Source organism: Carassius auratus, chromosome 7 (assembly GCF_003368295.1).
Source record: "Carassius auratus strain Wakin chromosome 7, ASM336829v1, whole genome shotgun sequence".
Lineage (NCBI taxonomy): Eukaryota > Metazoa > Chordata > Actinopteri > Cypriniformes > Cyprinidae > Carassius > Carassius auratus.
Window position 1 is genome coordinate 8,405,340 of NC_039249.1, and position 20,595 is coordinate 8,425,934.

The window sequence follows — 20,595 nt, forward strand, 5'->3', positions numbered from 1 at the left end:
ATGTTTTAGTTTGTCATTTGTTGACCACCAATGTTGGGGAAACTACTTTTGGGGATGTACTTTGAACTTGGAACTACTTTGAAAATGTAGCTTTCCAATCTGCAACCTGCTTATAGTTTAAAGTACTGGTTCAACTTTTTCACGGTTCGTGTTTTTTTTCATGGTTTTAGAGAACAGGTTCGGTAAAGTTCGGTATGTGCTATGTTTATGGAAAATCTATAAAAAGAATATTCCATCTACAAGCAATTGCACAAATAAATACAATTGAGGAAAGATACACATACAATAAACAATGATTTTTTATTTTATTTTATTTTATTTTTTGATTATTTTTTAGGTACAGAAATTGAATAAAGTAATCAAATGTAAAACAACATTGCATATTGGACTGTACAAATTAAAGATTATTTTTTATTAAAGTTACAAAAGCTTTTCAATTAATAGCAGTGAGTGATTTCTTTGTTGTTGCTGTTCAATTAATATAAAGACTGTCACTTTAAGAGAATGGACTGATCCAGTGCACTACTACTTCAGTTACTTGGTAACATAAATTGCTAATCAGCCAATCACATGGCAGCAACTCAATTCATTCAATTAAATGCATCTAGATGTGGTGAAGATGACTTGCTGAAGTTTAAACAGAGCATCAGAATGGGGAAGAAAGGGGATTTAAGTGACTTTGAACGTGGAATGGTTGTTGGTGCCAGACAGGTCTGGTCTGGTCTGAGTATTTCACAAACTGCTGATCTACTGGGGTTTTCACATGCAACCATCTCTAGGGTTTATAGAGTCTTGGTCTGAAAAAGAGAAAATATCCAGTGAGCGGCAGTTGTGTGGATGAAAATGTCTTGTCGATATCAGAGGTCAGAGTGGTTAGAGATTATAGAACGGCAACAGTTACTCAAATAACCACTTGTTACAACCAAGGTATGCAGAATACCATCTCTGAATGTACAAGACATTGAACCCTGAAGCAGATGGACTTCAGCAGCTGAAGACCACACCGGGTGCCGCTCCTGTCAGCTAAGAACAGGAAAACAGGAAACAGGAAACAGAGGCTAATTCACACATGCTCACCAAAATTGGACAATAAAAGATTGGAAAAATGTTGCCTGGTCTGATGAGTCTCGATATCTTCTGCGATATTCAGATGATAGGGTCAGAATTTGGTGTAAAGAACATGAAAGCATTGATCCATCCTGTCTTGTCTCAACGGTTCAGGCTGGTGGTGGTGGTGTAATGGTGTGGGGGATATTTTCTTGGCACATTTTGGGAGCCTTAGTACCAACTGAGCATTGTCAGCATTGTCAATGCCACAGCCCACCTGAGTATTGTTGCTGACCCTGTCCATCCCTTTATGACTACGGTGTACTCATCTTCTGATGACTACTTCCAGCAGGATAATGCACCATGTCACAAAGCTCACATCATGTCAGACTGGATGCTTGAACATGACAATGAGTTCACTTCACTCATATGGCCTCCACAGTCACCAGATCTCAATCCAGTAGAGCAGCTTTGGGATGTGGTGGAACGGGAGATTTGCATCATGGATGTGCATCCCAAAAATCTGCAGCAACTGCGTCAATCATGTCAATATGGATCAAAATCTCTGAGGAATGTCTTCAACACCTTGTTGAATCTAGGTCACAAAGAATTAAGGCAGTTCTGAAGGAAAAAAGGTCCAACCAGGTACTAGCAAGGTGTACCTAATAAAGTGGCCAGTTAGTGTGTTTGTATGTGAGTGTTTATGTATGTACTGTATGTATGGGGTGGAACGATACATGTATTCATACAGAACCGTCACAGCACGGGCATATCTCTTCAGCGCATGAGGCCTTACAATGAATACAGGCAGTTCACCCCCAATCTGGAAGGTGGTGTCCGCAGCAATGGAGCTTTGTGAAATGGCAAAACTCCAAATTTGGATTCTCATTCGGCACAAATCCAAATATTCTATAATATTTTCGTATTTGCGATGTAACACATCTGAATGCTAAACTGCTGTATTAATTATTATATAAATTATGAGCTGTGTACTTCAGTTTCAGGCGGGTATGCTGATGTTTTGTTTAATGTATTTTATTTTTATAAACTACCACCTGCGCTGTCAAGTTAGAAATGCTGTAACTGATGTTTTTTGTGTGTCAGCGCTATCACTTCAGTTTCCATATACCAGCAGAATCAACCTTAAACACGTATTGACTTATTAATAATGCATCGATTTATAAGCTCAGCATTTTAAGATATATTTATATATTTAAATTATATATATAGTTGAGTTGAGTAATTTAGTAAAGTCAGTGATGTCGCTGCTTTTACTGAATTACTCCCCAACACGGAGTACCACAATCCCTGCTTGTTATTTGGTAACAATTTGGTGTTTAAAAGCATAGCAGAAGTATCTGGTATTCTGGCTCTTCTCCTCACCTGTTAGTTAGTCATTGTTTAAGCTAAAAAATGGTTTTGGTAAAGTCAAATTACAGGCTCTGAGGCTGCGGCCACAACCTCCCCAGAGTTCAGCCCTGCCAAAGACAATTACAAGAGGAAGCACAGCAGACATCTTTAACTCTTTGTTAGCAGATTTGAAGGCATTGGACGTGGTCGCTTTAAACTCAGGAATGCTTTTCAGTCTGCAATGTCGACTGCTAATTGAGGGATTCAGAGGTGCCTTCAGCATGATCTGACACTGACCCTGTGTGACGGGTTGTTTAATTGTGTTTTAGGGAACTACTTGCCTAGTTTGCTTGTTAGAATTTGTTGCAATTCTTATCGTGCTGAGAGATTTAAAATACAAAGTCTCTTAGATTTTCTTGGATGTCAGATGGTTTTCCTTTGGTGGCGGGGAGGAGATGTGCTTTCTACTTGTAATGTGGGGAAGAATCTGTTTGAATTCAGGCCAGTCGGGAAGTTGGGGAGGGGTGGGGGGGGGGATTTGGGTGCATGCGAATGCAAGCGAGTCTGGACAATATCCAGACATCAAGTATTGTTTGGTGTTTGCATTAGTCTCTTTCTGTTTCTCGTCGTCTCTTCTGTCTGTCTGCACTTCTCTGCAGACACCCTGAGCCCTGATATATGTGTCGTATAACTTCACATTGATCGTTCCTAGATGCTGACGTGAAGCTGTCAGCATCTTGCTCAGTCGTCAGATGGGTGCGTGGGAAAATGTCCTCTTCTGAAGCATCTGTTTGCCATTTCACACCCAGCTCTGGCCTTTAGACGTTCCCTGTTTGTTCCATAGGGCTCTGACATAATTCTTAGCACGCTCATGTTAACCTTGCTGTTGTGGCCAAACTCTATCACCACTGACCTGCCTAACAAATTCCAGAAAAAAACAGCAAATATCTGAAAAAAAAACCACCCAGAAGGCCACTGGTGAGAATGCAATGCTGTGTGTTTGTGTGTATATATTTGGATTAAAAAAAACTTCTTACATTTATTTATGCATATTAATTTTGGGGGGGATTTTTGAAGATATATATACAGGTGCATCTCAATACATTAGAATGTCATGGAAAAGTTAATTTATTTCAGTAATTCAACTCAAATTGTGAAATTAGTGTATTAAATAAATTCAGTGCACACGGACTGAAGTAGTTTAAATCTTTTTTTTTATTTTTAATTTTGATGATTTTGGCTCACATTTAACAAAAACCCACCAATTCACGATCTCAACAAATTAGAATATGGTGACATGCCAATCAGCTAATCGACTCAAAACATCTGCAAAGGTTTCCTGAGCCTTCAAAGTGGTCTCTCAGTTTGGTTCACTAGGCTACACATTCATGGGGAAGACTGCTGATCTGACAGTTGTCCAGAAGACATTCATTGACACCCTTCACAAGAAGTGTAAGCCACAATCATTCATTGCCAAAGAAGCTGGCTGTTCACAGAGTGCTGTATCCAAGCATGTTAACAGAAAGTTGAGTGGAAGGAAAAAGATGCACAACAAACAGAGAGAACCGCAGCCTTATGAGGATTGTCAAGCAAAATCGATTCAAGAATTTGAGTGAACTTCACAAGGAATGGACTGAGGCTGGGGTTAAGGCATCAAGAGCCACCACACGCAGATGTGTCAAGGAATTTGCTGAACCACAGACAAAGTCAGAGGCGTCTTACCTGGTCTAAGGAGAAGAAGAACTGGGCTGTTGCCCAGTGGTCCAAAGTCCTCTTTTCAGATGAGAGCAAGTTTTGTATTTCATTTGAAAACCAAGGTCCTAGTCTGGAGGAAGGGTGGAGAAGCTCATAGCCCAAATTGCTTGAAGTCCAGTGTTAAGTTTCCACAGTCTGTGATGATTTGGGGTATGTCATCTGCTGGTGTCATCTTTGCTGCCACAAACTGATCACCTCCATGCCACGCCAAATTGAAGCAGTATTTAAATCAAAAGGAGCCCCTACCAAGTATTGAGTACATGTACAGTAAAATTTACAAAAGTAAAATGCTATTTTCTTGAAATTTTTAAAAAGCCACAAATGTCACCATGTGGTTTTCCCACAATGCACTATTTAACCATCAGAGGTCAGGTTTAGTCAACAGGCATCCAAACAAACCAAAACATTTTCAGAAGGACCCTTTTGTTTCACAGATATATTGAAGCTTCCCAAGATATTATATATCAGCTTTTCATTCCTTGTTTACTAAAGATTATTTGCTGTTTTGCCTTTAATGTTTGCTTTTGTTGTCTTGAATCTGGTTAGTTTATTTCTCTGATAAATAAATAATACACAAGTGAATGAATATTTAATGAACTTCTCAGTTATGTTTCATATATCTGCCAACCTTGTCTCTAGTCCCAAAAATGATCTGCCAACCTTGAGATCAAGTGCCTTAGTAGAAATAAAAGACACAAATGAGTCATTAATCAACTTGCAGAAAGTCTATAGTTTGTTCATGGAAGGAAATTATGAGAAATGTTTGTTCATAGTGAGATCTCTGACTTGTGACTGCAAAATTTGGTGTCTAAACATTGTTTGAGACATTTTTGAGGTCTCTAAATTTCTTAGATGAAACCCATGTGAGTTTAACAGGAGAAAAATTAAAAAACGAGTCTCCTGCTCTCTTTTTAATCTCTTTTCTGTGTTGGAGAAACAATATAAATCTCATTTGATACACTTTTGTTATCTAACATTTGTTTCTGTTTCTCTCTTGTCTGTTTTCGCTCTCCAGAACAGATTTTTGTGTCCATAAAGATGAGCCTTGTGACACAGTTGGTGAGTCTTTTTTTGGTAAATTCTTTTCATAGTTACTTCATGGGAATTTACAACCACACACAAATACCTCAAAAATAAAATGGAATATCTCATGCAGTCTGTAAAAACCCACAAAATTGTATGATAAATCCTTGAAATATTTAAGTCTTGTTAAGCCACAAGAGAACATCTGTTATCATGATTTTAGCACAGCATAGCATCACCCTAATAACCACCCAGAATGTGCTACCATCATGCCAACAAGCTTAAGTAATACTTACACATTTTAAAATAACCAGTCTATTCTATGGGTATTCTTTTTAGGAACATAATTTTAGGTTCTAAAAATACTTTATTAATGCAATATTTATTTATTTATTTATTTTTTTACATTTTTTTTTGTTTACAAATATTATTATATATATATTTTAGGAGCATATGACGTATGGTTTGTTAGGAATGGACAATATGTGGCCGAGATACAACTATTTAAAAATCTGAGGGTACCAAATCTAAATACTGAAAAATCACCTTTAAAGTTATCCAAATGAAGTTCTTAGCAATGCATATTACTAATCCAAAATTAAGTTTTGATATATTTAGAAATGTACAAAATATCTTCATGAAACATGATTTTTACTTAATATCCTAATGGTTTTTGGCACACAGTTTCTTCAGAAAATAAAGTAAAAATGTATTTAATGTGTTCAATCTCTTCAGGTCATCCTTATGCAGCCAGTTTCTTCTTCATAAATCTGTTGAACTTTTAGATATGGACCATTAAGTATTCTGACATTATCCCATCAGTATTCAGTCAATGATGGAGAAACACGAAACAAGAGTTGAATGTTTGCTGAATAATATAAACACGCCTTTGGGTCTTGAGAACGTCAGTACATGATCTTTTTAATCCAGAGCGTTCGTCATCGAAACCTCGATTTCTTCCAAACTCACAACAGATCTCAGATCCTCTGGCGATCCGTGAGTCCTGGCCACCTGCCGCTTGTACATTTCTCTGTGTGGGGCATTTGAAAATAGTCCTGTCACTTCCCCTCTCCTGACCCCCTGGATTCCTGCCATTCAAGAGCGGAGCCAGGTGACTCATATTTACTCGTATCCCAGCAGACCTCAGGGAATAAACACTGAACTGTGACCTGCTCTTGAGCTGTGTTCCAAAAACTAGTCAGCTTTGTTTTTCTGCTCTCTAGAGAGGCAGCAGTCTAATAAGACAGCAACCTATTAGAAATGAAACCTCATTCACTACTGTTCAAAAGTTTGTGGTTAGTATATGATCCTTCAGAAATCATTCTAATATGTTTATTTGCTGTTCAAGAAACATTTCTGCCTATTATTAATGTTTAAAAAAACAGTTGCCGCTTCATATTTTTTGTGGAAACTGTGATACATTTTATTTTTCAGGATTCTTTGATGAACAGAAAGTTCAAAAGAACCAAATTTTTTTAATAGAAATAGTTTTATCATTGTAAATGTCTTAACTTTCACTTTCAATCAATTCTTTGCATCCTTGCCGAATGCATTTTTTTATTTAATTTCAAGAATACATTTTTTTATTTATTTTATTTGTTGGTGAAGCTTTTGTTCATTCATTTTTTTTACTTTTTAAAAACCTATTTTTAGGTTCTGCATTTTTACATTTACATTTTATTTTTCAGGGTTTTTTGATGAACATAAAGTTCAAAAGAACCACGTTTTTTTCGAAATAGAAATAGTTTGTATCACTTGTATCACAAATGATCACTTTCAATCAATTCATTGCATCCTTGCTGAATAAAAGTATTAATTTAATTTCAAGAAGAAAAAAAAAACTCTTTCTGACCCCAGACTTTTGAGCGATAGTATACATAAGTGATTTGGGATAAAAAAAATAAATAGAGAGAAAGTTTGCTAATAGATGAAAAGTATTTAGTAGATTAGACAATTTTTTTTACTAATATTTTTTTTTTTTTTACATTAAATAAATTATAAGTATTTTACGTTTAACTCCAATTTTGTCAGAATTAAATTTCGCAGCATTAGAAGTAGTCATTTTCTGATTACACTTATTTACTCACATTGTTATATTTTATTCTCTATTTGTCAAGCTGTGTTAAAACACAAAAATTGTGAATTTTATAGACAAATTCACTAAATTAAGCATTAAAAGAAATTAGTGTTAAACATATTTAATTTATTGCATGTGTTAACTTTTAACATTCTACAGTAGCAATATAGAATTCTAACTAAATAAATATTTTTTGCAAGAAACTGTAAATTGTAAATATTGCATTTCTTCAGAGAGCTTGCATTATGAGATGTGTTCTCTGTGAAGAATGCCTGCAATACTGCCTGAATTTGGCCCAAAAAGATGATAACATCAGCAACAGCAGTTGCATTGGGAGTCCACTGAAGAGTATGAAGACAGCGCACTAGGTTTTGGAACAGAGCCTTGGAGTGAAAGTCACATGACATATCTCAAAGTTTTGACACTCCATGCTGTTGAGTCTAAGGTTTTGTTAAACACTTAAAGGTGAAAATTCCTCCATTACAGAGTTTCCAAACACCCTCAGCAGGGTCATGCTTTTCTCTAGCGTCTAGTCCGCCATCGCATCCGGAACGGATTGCAAGCGCAGAAGCCACCTCAGGACAGTTTGTTCAGTTCTAGACAATCAGAGTGGGCCGTAATTGTTCCGGCATGATGGAAATCATTTGGTCACAGTGCTGCTATTATGCAGCAACTGGGAATGGCATCCCTAGAATGATGAGTTTGAGCGGACGTCTGTCTGTTTGGGTGGCCCAGTTCCTTCAGGGGAACATTTACATCAACCGTGAAAAACCTGCAGTCTGTGGAGGCAGCCAAGCAAAGGCCTCCATGTCAAGACATGTAAGATAAGCAGACTTTTTATTTCTGTTCCACATCTTTTTTTCGGATTTAACGCTCACATGATGCAATTCTATAGTTATTTGACTGTATATGGTCTTCAGTAGATTGGTAGTAGGGTTGGAGTAACCAAGTAGAGTCTGGTTAGTGTCCGTCAAATGAGAGTGTTTGGGATAATAGCGCCAGTGATGAAAGCAATGACCTCACTGATATCAACTTGCCCCACTCGCACGAGGAACACAGGAAATATGTTTAAAGCTATGTTTACAATATCACAATGTTTCACATTTGCATTTTAAACGGTTTAGAACAAGAGCCAAAATTAACTTTAACAACATTAAACTTTTAACCCTGATCTTTTTGCAGACTTTTCAACCATATCATCTTATTTTGTTCAATAATCAACAATAAAAACGCACAAATTAACTCTTGTCTTGGCAGATGTCGTTTAAAACTTTTTTTTTTATTTCTACGGTGGCCGAGAGAGCTCAACACACTGCAACTTAAGAAAACACATGCAAACTGAAAAAACACCAGTAAATGAAGAAAACATCTTCATTAGTTTGACAACATAAGTGTTGCAAATCATCACATAACGAAACGCGCTGCAAATCATCACAACACATGCATATAACGAAACGCGCTGCAAATAATCATAACACATGCATATAACGAAACGCGCTGCAAATAATCACAACCCATGCATATAACGAAACGTGCTGCAAATAACCACAACACATGCATATAACGAAACGCACTGCAAATCTTCACAACACATGCATATAACGAAACGTGCTGCAAATAATCACAACACATGCATATAACGAAACGTGCTGCAAAAAATCACAACACATGCATATAACGAAACGTGCTGCAAATAATCACAACACATGCATATAACGAAACGCGCTGCAAATAATCACAACACATGCATATAACGAAACGCGCTGCAAATAATCACAACACATGCATATAACGAAACGCGCTGCAAATAATCACAACACATGCATATAACGAAACGCGCTGCAAATCATCACAACACATGCATATAACGAAACGCGCTGCAAATAATCACAACACATGCATATAACGAAATGCGCTGCAAATCATCACAACACATGCATATAACGAAACGCGCTGCAAATCATCACAACACATGCACATTAAGAAACAATTAATGAAGAATTGCACATTTATTTTCATTAACCTTGAAATTATATTTAGCTGAAAATATTAAAGTTAGCCATCTTAAGTAACGTTTTACATTTTATCATGTAATAATTCAGCTTATTTAGGCTAATAATATCCAAAAGATAAAGGAATCATGCAATCAGGGTGTTTAAAAAAAAACAAAAAAAAACTCACCTTTCAGTTCACCAACAACTCCACTGACCAGAAGCTACTGCACGATAAGCAAATACCAGCTGGGTCCGACATTTTTTGGGGTCTCCTTGAAACATTTCCATTGTGGCCAGTGCTATTTGCAGCAGGATTTGCAGCGTTTCTTAATTTGCATGTCTTGTGATGGATTTGCAGCACGTTTCGTTATATTCATGGGTTGTGAGATTTTGCAACGTGTTTCATTACATGCATTTGTTGTGATGCTTTCCAACACTTGTGTTGTCAAATTGATGAAGATGGTTTTTTTTTATTTGCTTGTGTTTTTTCAATTTGCATGTGTTTTCTTAAATTGCAGCACGTTGACCTCTCGACCACCATATTTCATTGGATGAAACCTACTAACTTAGCTAAAAATGTCTAATTTTCATTTTTGGAAGTGAATGGTCATAATCTGAATAGATTTTTAGTTTATGCACTACTGATTTTGAATGAATAATGCCAAAAATATCCACAAATATTTTACTCGTAAACTGAGGTGCATGAGCTCAGATCATTGAGGACTATAATAAGTTCCAAAAAGTTATACAAAACCTTTGCTTACTAAATGAAAACAAGTTGATTAAAAGATTGAATGTGAAATTTGGTAATCATTTCATAATGAGAGATTTACAAGCAATTTTTAATAGGCTGGATATTTTTGAACTGGAACACCACATTACTGTAGGTAAAGGATTTTCAGCACAGCACAAGGCTTAAATCAAATGGTTAAGAAAAAATAGGTAAACCTCAAAAAATTCCTCCTGCCAGATTATGCAATACTGCAAATAACCCATTGCAAACTGTGATTTATTTGTTTAAACGCCAGAAACTCTACTTCTGATGCCAAAACAGCTCTGTTTTTTTCCCCATTTTGAAGGTCATTTTGAATTATTTACCAGTGTAAATGGGCCAAATGTGCTCATGAGATTACAGCAAAAGAAATATTTGCCTAAAAAGATGTGGAATAGTTGAATGAAAACACATGTTGCATTTCCTCTCATCCCATTGAAATTCACACCTAACTGTCTGGAATCACCCTCTGAACTGAGTTAAAGGTTGTAATTATTAAACAAGAAGAATTTCCCCATTCATTCAGGTAGGAGGAGCGGAGACACCTCGTCTTGGAGAACATTCAGAGCAGAAGTCTTTGTTTGAATGGTGCTCCTCTCTTTTCAGATAATGTACAAGGATCCCTTTGAGATAGGGTTTGATTGAGAAGGGATAAGCTCGTACCTCAGGCTTAACGTCTCCCATCTCAGATTCACTTCCTGGCTTTTGAAGTCTCTGTTTCTTTGAGTTCTTTGCCCTGAGCAACAGTCCACGACTCAAGTGAGATCTGATACGAGGGGTTTAACTTTTACAGCTGCCCCATAAGACTGATAGATATTGTCACGTTTGTTTTTTTCTGCTTAATACATATAAACTTTAGAGGAGTTTTTATTGTTTTTGTGCTTCATGCATCGCTAGACTATTGACAATAGACATGTTTTGTCCATAAAATCTCGACAAAATTTCACTGATGGGCCCGCATCTCTTGGCTAAGTGGTTTGTTCAAATCACTAACACTAAATATGAGACTGTGAGCAAAAGTTGGTCATTAAAACACAACAGTCCTCTGAGCAGAGGTCTCATAGTTTTAATAGTTGACCTCTTTTTATTACAAACAGTAAAACATGCCTCTGTGTTTTGGGATTTCCATCATGTCCTGACTCGGATGTGGGATGTTTATTCATAATAAGCAACTCCTATTTCAACCACTTCACTGTGTTTATTGATATTTGCTGAGCTGAACTTTAAATCAGGGTCTAGCGCTACCATTAAAACATACATTCAACTGAAGGCCACAAAAACACCATGAAGAATCGTGAACATAAAAACCTCACGTCTTTTCATGTCTGTTGTTGAAGTTTTTGTAGTGTGGAAACGATCCTGATATTCAGTTCTGTGGATCGTCTCCATGGTTTTATAAGCCCTCCTGCACAGTAGGTTCAACATGTCATTTCCTGTTTTCTGTGGGCCGTTTGAGGGCTTGAGAGGGACAGTCCAGTGTGGGACTGTAAAATTGAAGCTTTAAATGAAACGTAGCATGGAAAACAGTTCATTAAACTCAAGAAAATCCTAGACATAGTTTTCCTGCTCAGGTGAATTATTATTTATAATTTAAAATAATATATAAAAGAAAAATAATTTATTATATTAAAATAATAATTTATTTAATATATCAGTTTAAAAACAGTAATATTTCATTTAATCCCATTACTGTTTAGAAGAAACAATTGAAATAATATAGCTGCAAGCAGCGATGGCGGGCTCAAGCCGTCAGTGCAACGCCACCCCGGTGGCATCGGGAAAACTGTGCCCAGCGGGCATAAGCATTTACAGTAACCCTCTGGCAATCAAATTTTAAGGGATATGGCAGTTAAAGGGTTAATCCGACCCGTCTAGACTTTGAAATCACATACACAGAACAATATATATAACTTTAGTAACACTTTATTTTAATATATATATAAATGTATAAGGTGTGCATTGTAGCTGACACCTAAATTAACACATTAAAATTGTTTTATGACTGCAAGTCTTTCTCCTCAAATGCTATTGAGCTTCAAATTTGCTTTTGAGTCCATGTGAAAAAGTAGCATAATTTACATATGACTTACAGTTTGTTTTAATAAATATCAAACATTCAATTTAATGGTGCATTATAGCTGTCACCTAGATGAACAATTACAGTTGTTTTTATGACTGTAAGTCATTCTCTTCAAATGCTACTGACGTTAGAAAATTGTATAACAATATCACATGTAACTTAAGAGACGGTCCCTAAATTTGAGACTCTCGAATGTCCAATGTCAAGCCAAATTTATGCCTGTTTTTGTTTTGTTTTTTACTTTATTTTTCTTTTCTCTGTGCCGGATTGCTGATGACTTTTACCCGGGCATAGATGTCCATCCATCAATTACGAACATTCATCCGCAAATGTCCGAGCGGTCGCGAGCGCGGATGGGAGAATGGCGCATGTTTTATTTTACTGGGATGGTGCCTCCTCTGGGAGTTGGTGCCCTACGAAGACTGCGTATTCTGCATATAGGGAGCGGCGGTACTATCTGGAAGATATATTCCTCAAACCGTCGTACAAGAGGAGGTGATGCTAGTACTTCAAGCATCTCTCAAAACCTATCTGTTCATAAAGCCTATATATAAAGTCTTAATATAGTATTCCACAATATGTTGTGCTATTCTAATATTATTGTGGTTTTTTATTGACATTGTTATTTGCTGTTATTTTTTGTTTTAATATTGTTACTGTTGTTACTTGTTGTACGGTGACCTTGAGTGGTTTGAAAGGCGCCTTAAATAAAATGCATTATTATTATTATTATTATTATTATTATTATTATTATTATTATTATTATTAGCTGTACACTTGATAAAAAAAATTAAATATAAACTTATGCAATTGTATATATATGTATATATAGTGTACAGTTTTCTTTTATTGCATCTTGAAATAAATGTTTCTGAGTTCTGTGTTTGTTTATTTTTTTATTTTTATTTTTTTTATTTTTTTAGGAAGATTACAGCCTTTAATCTCCTCAAAATAAATGTGCATATAAACCATGAACAATTTAATTATAGCTGTATTTATAAAATGCTTACTAATGACTATTAATTTTGGGAGATGGCTATATAAAGCAGCAACAGTTGATGTTGAGGCCTAAGATATTTCTTAAGCTGTAATGATGAAAAAACAACAACAACAACACAAAATTGCTTTTTTTTTCTGCTGGTGATTAAAGAGATGATTAAGTCTCCCTCCCTCTCTCTCTCTCTCTCTCTCTCTCTCTCTCTCTCTCTCTGACACCAAGCCCATCCCCTCTCCCACACATTCACACAAACTCAGCACACACACTTAACACACAAACACACACACACACACACACACACACACACACATTACCCACAGTGACAGAGGGACAGAGTGACATCAGATGTATGGTAGTTTTTTAATTTTCTATCATCCATATAGTGTTGTATAGTCATGAAACTATGCATATTTCCTCAGCATGACTTCTATGTGTACATTTTGTTGAAGTGTTTAGAAGCTGCACTTTAAAAAAATAAAAGACATTTACTGGTTACTTTTTTACTGTTATTTCAAAAAATCACCACGACAAAACCATTCAAGCTATCCAAAATTAATTTGCATCTGTTCTGTAAGATAAATTCTTTAAACAGGGGTAAAAGAGGATGTGGTGCTGATCCTTCAAGAGTCACTCAAAACGTGTCTGTCCATAAAGCCTATAAAGAATTATTCTTAATATACAGTTCACAATATTTCAGCTTGTTATTCTAATAAAGTGAGGGTCATTTTATCAGTAAATACATAAAATTCATATTATTTTTCTTTGAAAGATTTCTATAAATGATTTAAATCATACTTGTTTCTACAATAATTATTTAAAAGTAATCCTATACCTCCATCTGGTGGCCATTATTGGTACTAAGAATTGCAAGCTTCATTTATAAGTTATGATAGTTTTAATTTTATGCTGGCTCTTGAAAATGATAAAGCTATTAAACTTACTGTGCTTCCTTCAAATGATAACTTCTACGTATATAAAAAAATATGAAGAGTTTGGAATGAAAAAAATTAAAGATATAGTAAAATAACTATTGTATTTTTTTTATGTTACTTTAATAAATCGCTATGACCACACAATTTAAGCTATCCTAAACCCATTCGCAATTTAACATCTCAGTATATTGGCTTCATGTTAAAAAAAGTTTGGTGTGAACTACTTGTGTCTTCTTGGAGGAGTATGAAATCATTTACAGGCTGATTTTATCATAAATCCACAATAAAATTTCTGAGTTCTGTATCAATCAGTGTTGTTGTTTGTTTATTTTTATTTTTTTATTTTTCATAGGAAGATAACTGACCCTTTACTCTCCTTTTTAGCAAATGTGCTTATAAACCAAAAACAAGCTATTTATAGCTGTATTTATAAACTGCTTACTACTGACTATTAATATTGGGACAAGGCTTTATAAAGCATGAACTGACTATTTACTTTTTGAGTTTGAAATTATTATTTGCAGCACAAATAAGGTTTTTTAGGATTTTTAAAAATCCCTAAAACTGTCAGAAAAGGATAAGGCCTATTTCTATGTGAGTGGCTACATTTATTTGTTTTTATAACTATAATGCATAAACTATGAAATTATACAAAATGTATAAAAAAAGTACAACAGTTATTGTTTTCCAATGTTTTTTATTAATTTTTTTTTTTTTTTTTTTTTGGATTTACATTTAAAACAATTAGCCTACTGCAATCATTCTAAACAGCTTGAATAAAACCTGTCAATATTTATTATAGACCACTGTAACTGTGTATAATCTAACAAACAAGTTTATTATGAAAATAAAAGTGTGTACACCAGAAAAATTGGACGATAAAGAAATTGCTAACAATAGTATAATAGATCATGTTTTATGTTTTTAGGCGTTTAGATGCAGAAATGGACAAATAAAATGTAAAATAAAATGTAATTGATTTAATTAAATATAGATTAATTCTTGTTAGAGCAAAATAATAAATACATACGTACACACATTAAAAAAGCAGCCAAGATGAATGAGTTTCATTTTTTTTATAGATTCAAATTGAAGACAGAAGCAGCTGGTATATGCGGTCACTTAATATTCAAATCCAGTAGATCCACTTCAGATTTATTTCTCAACAGTTTATGTTCAATTGGCTGTTTTCGTTCATATTCGCCAAGCTATTTTGAAATAATCTTGTCCGTTATGTGTTCGTTCGTACGACGAAAGGCAGAATCCTGCAGCTGGAGAGATACATGTTATTCTGCCAGTGGCGGTGTCAAATAGTCTTTCACACTTAAACGAGTCACAAACACCTGCATTTAGCTCTTGCAGTGTTACAATGGGTTTATTGTGTGCATTTGTGGTAATATTTTATTTAAAAAAGCTCTTAAACAAGAATAAATTCGTTTGTTTTGAGCTCGACACTGTAAGCGCTGATCGGAGCGGTGATTTCAGATAGGCAGCCACAAATATTTAATTTTCACACAAACAGTTCAAAAACATCTGAATTTAGCTCTTGGTGTGTTCTAATTGGTTGATTGTGTGATATCGCTGTAATAATTTATTTTTAAAAGCTTTAAAACAGGAATAAATTCGTTTTTTCTGAGCTCTTTACTCCAGACGCTCGTGATCAGAGCGGTGATTCATCTCTCCTATTTCTCACGTATCTCTGGCCAGAAATTATTTATCCATGAGCCCTGAACCGGTAATAATCAGATATGTTGGTTTAGCTTGTCAGTGTGAATTAAATCTAAGTATGTATTTGTATTTTTAACCGATTTAAAAGTGAAAGTAAAAGTCCGGTAATTGCACCTGTAGGGGCGCTATTTCTCTCAGACAATGGAAGTCTGAAGCACATATACTCAAACAGAGGGACAGAGTGAGATGAGATGTCTGACAGTTTTTTAATTTTCTGTTATCCATACAGTGTTGTAAAGTCGTGAAACTATCCATATTTACTCAGAATGACTTTTTTTCTGTATGAAAAAAGGTTTTGAAGTGTTTGGAATTTAAAAATGCAGGACAATTAATAATTCCATTTTTATTGTCATTTAAAAAAATCACCATGACAAACCCGTTCAAGCTATCCAAAATCCATTGGCAATTTAAGTTGTTTAAAATGTTTTGGCATCATGTAGACAAAGTTTGGTGTGTATAGTGTTACTCTCCTCTGAGCAGTATGCATTAATTCACAGCTAAATGTAAAAAAAAAATCCACATTCAAATCAAAATAGCTGACTTCCTGTTGATCGTAGCTGATGACTGTGAATTAGAAAGTTGTCCGTGTTGATAAGAACAATTTTTGTACCGAGTTTGGTGTCTGTAGCTAAAACTAACACCCCCACTTTTGACAAAAGGTGGCGCTATAGAGTGCCTCTTCCACGCCCTTTTAAAAGCTTTTTCCATTGTCTAGCTATCAAGAATACTGATATGTGTTTTGAGTTTCATGTAAATCTGAGGTTGTTATCTGCCTCAAACTCACCATAACAGAATATTCAAGTTTGACACGTTGCCATGGCAACAATATATAAGATATCAATATCCCCACAACAGATTTACATCGGCCATGTTTTGTCATTATTCTGATGAAGTTTGAAGCAAATCGAGTAAAAATAAGATGCTGAATTCAAAGCATTTTGAAAATGACTCACTTCCTGCTGCCAGTTGGTGGCGCTATAACGTTGACTCTTAATAATCACATATATACGATCGGTATCATACATCGAACAAACCGATGAAGTTTGATCAAACTCAGGCAATGTATGTGGATGTTATTAGGCATTTCCTGTTTCTCACTTTTTGCCCTAATTTCAACGCCTCGCCACGGGCAAACCGTTCGAGATATAAAAAATCCCCTCGCAATTTTTCATCCCCAATGTCTTGAGATCATGTTCACCGAGTTTGGTGGCAATCATGTAAAAAACCTATGACAAGTATATCAAATTCCAGAACATGCTTTTTTTAAACAGCCATGAATAGCTGACTTCCTGTTGGGCGGAGCCTTTGACATAGAGCGCGAAAGTTGTTCAGCTCAATGAGATCTACAAGTGTACTGAGTTTCATATAAATATATGCAAGTGTGTGTGAGCTATGGTTCAAGATTTCTGACTGTGTTCCAGGGGGCGCTGTAGAGCCCCTGTGCCACGCCCGGGTCCCAGTCTCTGTGGCGTCCTGATGGCCGCAGATTCCAATGTGTGTGCCAATTTTCAAGAGTTTTTGAGCATGTTAAGGCCCCCAAAAACCCCCGGAAGGTTTAATAAAAAATAAAAAAAATAATAATAAATATAGCTGCAAGCAGCGATGTCGGGCTCAAGCCGTCAGTGCAACGCCACCCCGGTGGCATCGGGAAAACTGTGCCCAGCGGGCATAAGCATTTACAGTAACCCTCTGACAATCAAGTTTAAAGGGATGCGGCAGTTAAAGGGTTAATCCGACCAATCTAGACTTTGAAATCACATACACAGAACAATATATAGAACTTTAGTAACACCTTATTTTTATATTTATTTAAAGATGTATTACTGGTTAATAATGACTATTATTAAGGGAAAAGGCTTTATAATCATGAACTATTTACTAATGCTTAGCTAATGAGTGCAGTTATTATAAAGTGTTACCAATGCATTTACTAATGTTAACAAATTAGACATTATTTTACAGTGTTACCAAATCCTTAAATAATTTATTAGTGTTTTGTAATGATTTTAATGACCTATAAGCATTTGTGAAATAGTTTTGCTTGCATTGCAGCTTTATCTGTCAGTTGAAGAGTTTTACTGTTACATCCATGAGATTAATAAATGTCATGTCACAGGTTGTCATAGGTCAGTATCAAATAAGTTTGAAATTATTATTTGCAGCACAAATAAGGATTCTTAGGATGTTTTTAAATCCCTAAAACTGTCAGAAAAGGATAAGGCCTAAGAGATTTCTTAACCTGTAATGAAAGGAAAAAAACGCCACCATTAGCAACAACAAAAACAATAACAATTTAAAATACAGATTTTTTTTTCCTGATTATTAAAGGGATGATTAGGTCTCTCTCTCTCTCTCTCTCTCTCTCTCTGCCAGACAGCACCTCCCTACAGTCCACACACACTGTCAGTCACCAAAAATTCACAGTCACCAACCCCCTCACACTCCCCCTCCCTCTCCCCCTCCCTTTCCTCACACAGAGTGGCCAGAGTGAGATCATGTCAGTTGAGAAGTCTGACAGTTTTCACATTTTCTTTTATCCATACAGTGTTGTAAAGTCGTGAAACTATGCATATTTCCTCAGAATGACTGGTCTTCTATGTGTACATTTTTTTGAAGTGTTTAGAAGCTGCACTTTAAAACAATAAAAGACATTTACTGGTTCCTTTTTTTTACTGTTATTTCAAAAAATCACCACGACAAAACCATTTAAGCTATCCAAATTCATTCGCAACTGTTCTGTAAGATAAATTCTTTAAACAGTGGTAAAAGAGGATGTGGTGCTGATCCTTCAAGAGTCACTCAAAACTTATCTGTCCATAAAGCCTATTAAGAATTATACTTAATATACAGTATTTCACAATACTTCAGCATGTTATTCTAATTAAGTGAGGGTCATTTTATCAGTAAAATACATAAAATACATATTTTTCTTTGAAAGATCTCTATAAATGATTTAAATCATACTCGTTTCTACAATAATTATTTTAAAGTAATCCTATATCTCCATCTAGTGGCCATTATTGGTACTAAGAATTGCGAGCTTGATTTATAAGTTATGATAGTTTTAATTTTATGCTGGCTCCTGAACATAATAAAGCTATGAAACTTATTGTGCTTCCTTCAAATGATGACTTCTACTTATATAAAAAAATATGAAGAGTTGGAATGAAAAATTGTAAAGATATAGTAAAATAACTATTGTATTTTTTTTATGTTACTTTAATAAATCGCTATGGCCACAACATTTAAGGTATCCTAAACCCATTCACAATTTAACATCTTCAGTATATTGGCATCATGTTGAAAAAGTTTGGTGTGAACTACTCTTCTTGGAGGAGTATGAATTCATTTACAGTCTGATTTTATCATAATTCCACAATAACATTTCTGAGTTCTGTATCAATCAGTGTTGTTGTTTGTTTATTTTTATTTTTTTATTTTTCATAGGAAGATAACTGACCCTTTACTCTCCTTTTTAACAAACCAAGGACAAGCTATTTATAGCTGTATTTATAAACTGCTTACTACTGACTATTAATATTGGGACAAGGCTTTATAAAGCATGAACTGACTATTTACTAATGAGTGCAGTTATTATAAAGTGTTACCAATGCATTTACTAATGTTAACAAATTAGACATTATTTTACAGTGTTATTAAATCCTTTAATGACTTATAAGCATTTGTGAAAGCATCTTAGTCTTGTTACATGTACTGTTACATCCATGAGATTTTAAAAATGTAGATACATGTCATGTTACAGGATGGAATAGGTCAGTATCAAATGAGTTGAAATTATTATTTGCAGCACAAATAAGTATTTTTAGAATTTTGTTTTTAATTCCTGAAACTGTCAGAAAAGGATAAGGCCTAAGAGATTTCTTAAGCTGTAATGAAAACAGCAATGTTAGCAACAACAACAAAAAATAACAATTTAAAATACTTTTTTTTTTCTGGTGATTAAAGAGATGATTAAGTCTCTCTCTCTCTCTCTTTCTCTCTCTCATTGTGTCTGCCACTCAGCTCATGCCCATCCCCCACTCACACACACTCAGTCAGCACACATACATTCCTCAAACAGAGGGACAGAGTGAGTTGAGATGTCTGACAGTTTTTTTATTTTCTTTTAATCATACAGTGTTGTAAAGTCATGAAACTATGCATATATCCTCAGAATGATTTGATCTCTGTATGATTTTTTTTTTTTTTTTTAAGTGTTTGGAAGCTGCAATTTAAAAATACAAGACAATTAATGATTCCCTTTTTACTGTCATTTCAAAAAATCACCACGACAAAACCGTTCCAGCTAACCAAAATCTGTTCGCAATTTAAGTTCCTCGATGTTTTTTCTTCATGTAGACCTAGTTTGGTGTGTATAGTGTACTTCCCCTGTGAGGAGTATTCATTAATTCACAACTGTAAAATCTCAAAAATACACATTCAAATCAAAATAGCCGACTTCCTGTTGATCGTAGCTTATGACTGTGAATTAGAAAGTTGTCCGTCTTGATAAGAACAATTTATGTACCAAGTTTGGTGTCTGTAGCTAAAACTAACCCCCCCACTTTTGACAAAAGGTGGCGCTATAGAGTGCCTCATTCACGCCCTTTTAAAAGCTTTTGCCATTGTCTAGCTATCACTAATACTGATATGTGTTTTTGAGTTTTCATGTAAATCTGAGCTTGTTGTCTGCCTCAAACTCACCATAACAGAACATTCAAGTTTGACACGTTGCCATGGCAACACTATATCAGATATCAATATCCCACAACAGATTTTCATCGGCCGTGTTTTGTCATTATTCTGATGAAGTTTTAAGTAAATCGAGTAAAAAATAAGA